Source organism: Haliotis cracherodii, unplaced genomic scaffold (assembly GCF_022045235.1).
Source record: "Haliotis cracherodii isolate W230 unplaced genomic scaffold, xgHalCrac1.p SCAF_1, whole genome shotgun sequence".
NCBI lineage: Eukaryota > Metazoa > Mollusca > Gastropoda > Lepetellida > Haliotidae > Haliotis > Haliotis cracherodii.
Window position 1 is genome coordinate 13,668,321 of NW_027266264.1, and position 7,297 is coordinate 13,675,617.

Sequence of the window (7,297 nt, forward strand, 5' to 3'; positions counted from 1 at the left end):
CTTCATGGACTTGTAAGCGGACGGTCGTGTCAAAAGCAGGATGTTGTACCAAGTTTTGGACATACAAAACAGATCCTGATAATTCCAACATGTTAAGTTGGCATCTTTGGATCATGCCAGTTGTCAAGATTGATGAAATGCTCTGAATAGTTTATGGAGAAGATATATGGATATCGAGTGTATCAGAGGGTGTCAACTCCTGCACATGAAGCGGCGTAATTGGCAGAAGGTAACATGTCAGCACACCTGAAGAAGAAACAAGATTTTGTTAATTTCAGAATTATTCAATCACTTCTATAAACACAAATGACGATCAGATCACGACTGTAATGTCCTTCTTGAAGTTGTTTTTAGTGGACGGACGAGTATCGGGAATGTATGCACTAACATAACCAATGTTAAAGTGTACTATAAAGCAGAAATATCAATCTTGTTCTGAAGACATGTCTGTTCATTAAAAATGTGCTCCAAAATGCACCCGATGCATAACGATCGCATCGCTTGAACACACCAAAGTATGGCTGTGAATGCACGTGAAATGTGAGGGTTGTGAGCAAATATAAGGCGGTAGCGCGCATCAGTTAGTTGGTTATAGTTCGCTAGAGAGCTGGTTAGTTAGATGGTTAGAGAGTCGAAGAGATGGTGTCAGACAGTGTTTCTTTCATTTGAGGTTGATTCATCATTTATTCTCATAATAATAGGTTATCACGTTTTGTTCCTTGTTTCATTCAAAAAAAAAGGTAAGTCATACAAATTTAAGATTAGTTTTCATTTTAAGTTAAACCACGCTCAAATATTCAGTTACACTGCGCAACAAATCTTGCTTCAAATTGACGGGAAAATGTTTGCTTTAAAGAATTAATTCCTAGAGACTGATTCGTTTATAACTACAGTTTAACTTGCCGCATTTGAGCATGTAACGTCAGATTAACCTTGTCGCCAATGACACCTATCGCTGCTTTTTTCGGATGAACGAAGCCTGGTCGTTGGTTACGATGCCTGAAGTAAGGAGAAACAAACCTGTTCTGAAGACATGTTTGTTCATTAAAAATCTGCTCCAAAACGCACCCGGAGCCTATAGATCGTGCTTCACGTGCAGTCATGTTACTTTTGAATAAAGATTCTGTTCTCCAAAACGCACCCGATGCATAACGATCGCATCGCCTGAACACACCAACGTATGGCTGGGACTGCACGTGAAATGTGAGGGTTGTGAACAAACATAAGGCGGTAGCACGCATCAATTAGTGAGTAGTGAGAGTTCGTTAGAATGTTCGTTAGAGAGCTGGTGTTAGACAGCGTTAAGACTCCCGTAGGATGAACGAACACATTAGCATACAGTAACTGTTAGAATCAGAATTAGTTATAGATAATTAGTTTCTTTCATTTGAGGTTTATTCATCTTTCCTTCACATAACAGGTTAACACGTTTAGTTTCTTGTTTCATTCAAAAAAAGGTAAGTCAAATTTAAGTTAAACCACGCTCAAATATTCAGTTCCACTGCGCAACAAAACCATTTAAACACCAGGGTGGAAACGCCTATTCATTGACCAAAATCCACACTAATCGGCTTCTGCAAGCATCTTCCAACACCAAGAGCACATAAGAACCCTGTCAAATGCCGATTAGTGGGTGAGGCCAATGCTCGCTAAATGCAATGTCTGTTCCCATAATGACGGGAAATTATGCCCTAAAGAATTAATACCGGAGTATTAACAATTCCTTAACTTTTGTTTTACTTACCGCATTTGGGGATGTAACACCAGATTAACCTTGTCGCCAATGGCAGCTTGTGTCTACTGAGGCTGGTCACTTATCGTTGCCTCTTCCTGATAAACGCCGCCTGGTCGTTGGTTACGATGCCTGAAGTAGTAAGATGTTCGTCAACATTTGTAGAAACATACCATTTAAACTCCAGGGTGGAAACGCCTCTTCTTTGACCAAGATACACACTAATCTACTTCTGCAACCCAATGCTTGCTGTAAAAGGCGACTATGCTTTTCGTGAGAGGCGAGTAACGGGATCGGGTGGTCAGGCTCGCCGACTTGGTTGATGCATGTCATCGATCCCAAATGCGTGGATCGATTCTCATGATATCAATCACTGGATTGTCTGGTCCAGACTCCAGATTGACGGTGAGACCACCGTCAGAGTGCGGCGTTATACCTACTTCTGCAACCATCTACCAACACCAATTTCCGAAACATACCAATCCTGTCCGTAAATCTTTAAAATTTCACAATTTAAAGAGGTTGCCTAAGTGCCGAACAGTACTTAAGTTTATTCATATAAAATATGGCGATGTATTTTCATAGTGGACAAAACAGCTTGATTGAGGAAAGCCAGAATTGATGCAGGTCTCAGACTTAACCACTTTGATGAGAAGGGTATGGTGCTGATGAACCTCAAACAATCATGTCAAATCAGGATTCGAAAACGAAATCGCAGATATCTGGTACGTTCGGGGGGGGGGGGGACGGACGGACGGACGGACGGACAAGAATGGGCTCAACAGGACATACGTTTTGTGTGACAAGCCAGCGGTGGAGACACTAGGCTGACACGATGTGTTGATTACCTCCCTTTGTAAATGCTAAATCTAGACACATTGGGTCAACTTACCAGTCGTGCCTCCTCCCAGGGCCATCTGTACAGCACCTGCCGGTTTGCGGATAGGTCCCCTTCTCTGTAATGAAACGAACAATACTTAAAGCCTATACGACTATATACTGCAGTTATTCGACGGCGATCTGTAAACAGTCTTGACAGTCTGGTGATTGACATGAGCATCGATGAACTCAATTGGGATACGAGGACAGGCATCAACCAAGTCAGTGGGCTTGACAACCCGATCCTGTAAATCGCCTCCCGAGTATCTACAGACAGCCGTCATGTGACGTTAAATATTAACTCACTCACTGCAGCCACGTCTAAAAACCTGGCATCGATGTACAGTACGATCAATAGATTATCACAGATTTATATATATAATTAGCATACAACCATGAAAAGATATCAATATATGTAACATTATAATATAAAAAAATTCTAAACATCAACAACTGAAGGTAGATCACCATGCTAGGGTCTCGTGTGGCTGGAGTGTCGTAAAACAAACGGATCGATGTACAAAATCATGACCATGTGATCGATATTGTGAGCATCAATCCACTGCGTCGAGGTACGATGCAGGAAATCAAATAAGTCAGTATAAGAGTTAGTATTAGATTCATCTTTTTTTTTTTACTGTCAATGAGAATTAACTACATAGCGACACAGACAACTGAGTATACTAACTTGCCTGAAGTTACTGCCGTCACTGGTGCAGCTGAAGCGGATGCTGCCGATGTAGAAGCTGCCGATGTAGAAGCTGTTGCCGTCGTTGCCGTCGACGAGAAGCCCTAAGAACAGACGGTGCACGTGCCTAGACAAACTCCAGGTGGCCCAAACAAATGTTTTCCATGCCTGTTACCGACCGAACATACCTTGTTTCTTCAGGGAGATTTATATTTAACAATATATGACTACAGTAATTAGCTATAGCCCTGGCAATAAAACAACGCTTAGTCACCAATGTGAGTTATGAACTAAATGTGAAACCCTTCATTTTGCCCTAGCTCATTTCCTAAGTACATGTAGACTGGAATTCGAATTGGTGAGCACACCTCTCGTTTTCATAATTATGAAGTTTGATTACAATTCATCTTGTAGTTATATAAATAGTCGAGTTCTCAAAGACTCGATTACGTCATTGTGCAGACTGAAGACGTAGCTCCAACACTGCAGGTATGGCCTGTGTCAACATCAAGGTGTCGCGCCACCACAAGACTATGATGTTCATATTGGTGTTAAACCTGAATTCATTCTTGTATCTGACTTACATTTACCTTTAGTCGCCTGTTCTCCTTCACCTGCCGAATCTCCTCCTTCAGAATATCACAGACTAATATTTAAAATTAGCATACAACACATAGGAGTAAGACTGAGTTGGCATGTAGATAGAACTAGTAGAACGGGTTGAAGCAGACATATCAAACCAAAACAATTGCGTTTACTCACATTCAATGGCGCCGCCCCCGATTGCGTGGCACAGCTGACCGCCTCGTTGCTGCCGGTGTGGTCGTCATCGGGGTGGCGAAAGGCGTCGAGGAGGTCGACGACATCCTTGATGTTGATGGCGTCTGGTCTGCCTGCTGGTGAGTCGCTTTGGGTGCCTGGGAGATGGCCTGGGTCGTTTGAGGTCCCCGGGAGATGGCCTGGGTCGTCTGAGGTCCCTGGGGTCCGGCCTGAGACATGCGGGGCCAATCCAAGAGACTTGAAAAAAGAGAACATGTTGGCTGGACAAAATCGGTAGAAATAATCGCTAGAAGTATGGAAGTTTGCAGAGATCGTAAAACGAGATGCGCGATGCGACAGTGGAAGTATCCATGTTTTGTAATCCAACCCGAAGGAGCATCCTTTTGATTTCAAGGGGATGGAGGAGCTTGATTAAGGTTTGAGATTAGTTGACTTTACACAGACATTTGACTCCTCGATAATACAATACCCGCTTTCTGTAAGAAAAAAGGCACACAACTGTTTTAAGTAAAACAGGGGATTGAGTCTAATGTTAAAAAATATACCCCCTCCCCCGACAATAAGATGGTTTCTACCTTAGCCACAGTCAAACCAAGCACGTGCCCAACGACTATTTGGGTTTTCAGTGACAAGCAACTGAAAGCGTGTACGCTTATTTATTCTCGTGAAGCTCAAACATATAGCCAAGTTGCAAGCGCCTTGAAACAATGGGGACATCACCAACCTCCCGGCCTATCTGACAATGTTATGCAACGATGCTCTGGGTGGACATGTCGAACGTGCTCTGCTCGAGTGACAAGCCTTGCACCTTTCATGGCACATCGGCCAGACAATGGAAATCAACATCGTGTAAAGCCATCGGACACACAATGTTTTACCAATAATATTATTAATAAGTTGATCATTCTTGATCATTACCCATGTTTCAACGTCCATTGTCCACACAATATCGCTGCAATATTCAGTCAGTATTGTTAGAATAGTTGTACTTTTCATGCTTTACCTTATTGGCGTGCATGTCATATTAGTAGTCTTTATTATCACGTGTTACGGATTTCATTAAAGCACATTTTCAGACATAACCTGATTGATATAAACTCCTTTATTTGATTTGATAGGGATCCCTACAAGTGAGCACTTTAACTTGCAGGGGGAAGGTGGGTAACCTGTGGGATAAAGCATTCGCTCGGCAAGCCTAAGACCGGTTCCATTCCTCACATTGGTGGGCCGCCTCTGTGGTCTAGTGGTAGAGCGTCTGTCCGGAGAGCGGAAGGTCGTGGGTTCGATCCCAGGCGGGGTCATACCAAAAGGCGTTACAAGATGGAACTTGTTACCCTGTCTGGCGCTCAGCATTAAGGGGCTAAAACAAGGACTGGTCGTCCCGGAGTCAGTAAACTGTGTCTGACTGGAGTATTGTTGTAAAACTGCGGCATGGTATGTATATATATATGCATTGATGCTAAACGTGTTCCTTACATCTTTACTTTATTTGCAAAATAAAATCTTGAATTAAATTGAAAGAAATAGGTTCGCACTTGATGCGATGATCATACACACGCATACGTACAATATAGGAATCGGTAATCACAAGCGACTGTATCTTCCTCAATCAGTTTCCTTTCTAGACCTTTCAGTTACATATACATGTTTGTCTGACACCGATGGAAGGACTAAATTTTCCTGTCAATAGAGTATTGTTTTACGCCGCTTTTAGCAATATTCTAGCATTATCACTGCGGGGGACACCAGAAATGGGGTTTTCAGACATGGTACCCGTGTGGGGAATCAAACCCGGGTCCTTGGCGTAACGAGTAAACGCTATAGCCATTGGACTACCTCACCGCCCCTTTTTCAAGTCTAGAATGAGACCTTGTAATAATAATACTTGTCCTGTGGGAAACTGATCAGTCCGTAATTATAAACTGTCATACATCTGTTATCAGAGACCCGTGAAGATCTGGGTTAGTTGGTTGTTGGTTGGTTTGTTGTTTAACGCCGCACTCGGCAATATTCCAGCTATATGACGGCGGTCTATTAATAATCGAGTCTGGACCAGACAATCCAGTGATTAATATCATGAGCATCGATCCACGCAATTGGGAACAATCACATGCATCAACCAAGTCAGCGAGCCTGACCACCCGATCCCGTTAGTCGCCTTTTACGACAAGCATGGGTTGCTGAAGACCTATTCTACCCCATATAGCTGGAATATTGCTGAGTGCGGCGTTAAACAACCAACCGTTATCAGACGAAGCGAGGTGAAATGGGGTTCAACGTCGTGTCCAAGATTATTGCACTTATATATCGTCGTGCATGTACGTGTGTGTGTTTGTGTGGCTGCTTGTACTAGTTCGGACTGATGCCGATTTATAGTGCTAGCACACTGAGATACCATGCCGCAGTTTAACATGAATACCCCACTCAGACACAGTATACTGACTCCGAGCCGACCAGTCCTTGTTTTAGCCCCTTAATGCCGAGCGCCAGACAGGGTAACAACAAGTACCATCTTTTCACGTCTTTTGGTATGACGCGGTCGGGGATCGAACCCCGGACCTTCCTGTCTCCGCGCGGACGCTCTATCACTAGACCACGGAGGCGGTCTCGACGAAGTGAGCCTTTAGAGCAAGGTGTATGTAACTTCTTCTCACACTCGCACGCTAACACACGCACGCGCACGCGCACGCATACGCATCTCTTGCCATGAACTTATACATCTGTCTTTCTTCCATTCATTCGTGTTCATCTTTCATCGAATAAGGGGATGCTTAGTAGTGATTCAGAGTATTATGTGCCGAATGTCCTGAAAAGATAGTTTTGTTGAAAAATTATATTGTTATGCTCTTAAAAAGCGACCAAAATTATATTCTGTGACAAACAAATCCCCACAACCACCACCCACCACCCACCACCCACCACCACAACTAACCTCTCCCCGAAAAAGCCCACATTAAGCTGACACGCCATGATATGACTGGAATACTGTCAAAAGCGGCGTTAAACCCAACTCACTCACCCGAAAAGGCTTCACATTTGAGCGTCTTTAATTTGATATATGGCATATGAGTGTAAATATCTCCCTTATCCAATAGAAGACCGTGAGAGTCGTGACAATGTAGGTCAATACAGATTGTAAATAACTGACCTTTGCTTATTTCAACATGTCACTAAGAGTGTGATGAATGGTTCAAATATCAGCTGCGGGTGACCTCAAC